The 2,138-nt window shown below is 38.8% G+C and overlaps 1 pseudogene; it reads right to left on the reverse strand.

The window, feature by feature from the left end:
• Positions 1-658: 658 nt before the first annotated feature.
• LOC114211967 (peroxiredoxin-1 pseudogene) lies at positions 659-1,283 on the reverse strand (annotated as a pseudogene).
• Between the last annotated feature and the right edge of the window lie 855 nt (positions 1,284-2,138).

A 2,138-nucleotide genomic window follows, 5' to 3' on the forward strand; every position in this document is an offset into this window, starting at 1 on the left:
GTTTTGGAGATATTTTCAAATGAATACATATATGTTTTATACTGGAAACATAAAACTAGTCAAAATTGTCTCATTCCGAAGAGTGTTCCTCAGAAATGACAGAATTTTTTTTAGGACCTTGAATTTTTGTAAACATCAACCATTTTAATGCTTTTGGCTACATGTCCTTTGTGGTTGTGCATAAAAGTCCTCTTAGTGAGTTAACACTTGTGCTCCAATTTGTATTTGCTACATGTGCACAGTGGCTTTAAGTTTCAGTTTTGACCCAACAGATGCTTTTGTTAATAATTTTGTTAGCAAATATGATAAACCTGAAGAAAACTATTTTAATCTATTGTAACTTTTAACAAAGAATATTTGGATGAAAAAGATGACTTGCTTCTTTTTTTTTTTTCTCGGTTCAAGTTTAATAGAAACAAAAGACAAAACGTGATGCCCTGCTACTGTACATAACAGTTGGCCTTCCCCATAACAGCTCAGGCCCTTCTCTCCAGAGGAAGAAAGGCTGGCCTCCCCAACCCCTGCAGAAAAGGCCTGTCCTGTCCCCATACCTCATCTGCACAGTCTAAAGTCTTATGTTCTAAGCATGACAATAATACAAGAGAGATTTTATTTTCATGGCCACCCAATGCAGCCCAGCCCTAAAACGACCTGGCGCTCACTTCTGCTTAGAGAAATATTCTTTGCTCTCCTGGACATCAGGCTTGATGCTATCACTGCCAGGCTTCCAGCCAGCTGGGCACACTTCCCCATGCTTGTCAGTAAACTGGAAGGCCTGAACCAGTCGCAGAGTCGCATCCACCGAGTGACCAACAGGAGGGTCATTTACCGTGATCTGCCTAAGGATACCTTTGTCATCAATGATAAAGAGGCCCCTGAAGGAGATGCCTTCATCAGCCTTTAAGACTCCATAGTCCTGAGCAATGGTATGCTTGGGGTCTGATCCTAAGGGAATGTTCATGGGTCCCAGTCCTCCTTGGCTCTTGGGTGTGTTGATCCGTGCCAGGTGACAGAAATGAGAATCCACAGAAGCACCAATCACTTGACAGTTGAGATTCTTAAATTCTTCTGCCCTGTCACTGAAAGCAATGATCTCCGTGGGGCACACAAAGGTGAAGTCAAGAGGGTAAAAGAAGAACACAATGTAATTTTCCTTTGTAGTCAGATAGGCTGAGATCTTTGAACTGGCCATCTGGCATAACAGCCATGACTTTAAAGTTGGGGGCAGGATGCCCAATTTTGGCATTTCCCGTAGACATCTTGCTATCAGTGGCTCTGAAAGCAAGAACGCCGAAGACAAGGCAGGAAGAAGACCGATGACTTGCTTCTTTATGAAATTCTCACAAATACTGCAATAGCTATGGTTTAAATGTTTTTCCTATGTCTGATGTGACCACATGATTGATAGCCTATGGTTGGCCATTTGGCAAAACTGATTTTTCAAGAACAGACAAGCATATTTTGATAAAAATAATCTTACAAACCAAGGTTAGTGAGCAATTGATAAATGTGCAAATTTATATCTCTTTTATCTTGAACCTACACATCAGTATCACATTTTTGGGGAATTACAATTCTTCATGCAAAAAAAAAAAATGTTCCGTATGGCAACTTCATTCTCTGCTGAGAAACCAAGAGAATACTTAATAATGCTCATGAGCAATGAGGTGTGAATGATCAAATGAAGGTCTTCCTGGTTAGCTATTGATTATTCTATCATAGCAGGTAACTTCAAAACCACACACAGTCTTTTGAACATTACCTTCATATACTATTTCTCCCTAACACCAGAAGAAAATTACTTTTCTTGACCTTCCATAACAGGCAAATGTATTTTGCATTATTTATTGATCTTATAATATAGCATTCTTAGGAGGGTAAATGAGACTTATCAAGTTCAAATGAGTTATAATTGTTGGAACCTTAAAGGTAATTCTTAAATCCTCCTATGTTTCATGCAGAAAAAGATGTTTACTTCTTATAGAAAGAAACCCCAGAACACTTTCAGGGTTTAAAAGTTTAAGATGAAAAATGAGGTTTTATTTTATACTTGTTAACATTACAAGGGGAAGCATGCTATGTGACAAATATCCCTTAACATCTGGCAAACTAGTGACCTGGAGATAGGTTTCACCTTA

The sequence above is a fragment of the Eumetopias jubatus genome, unplaced genomic scaffold, assembly GCF_037043125.1.
Source record: "Eumetopias jubatus isolate StellerSeaLion01/CBP00866 unplaced genomic scaffold, mEumJub1_p1.0 scaffold_5, whole genome shotgun sequence".
NCBI lineage: Eukaryota > Metazoa > Chordata > Mammalia > Carnivora > Otariidae > Eumetopias > Eumetopias jubatus.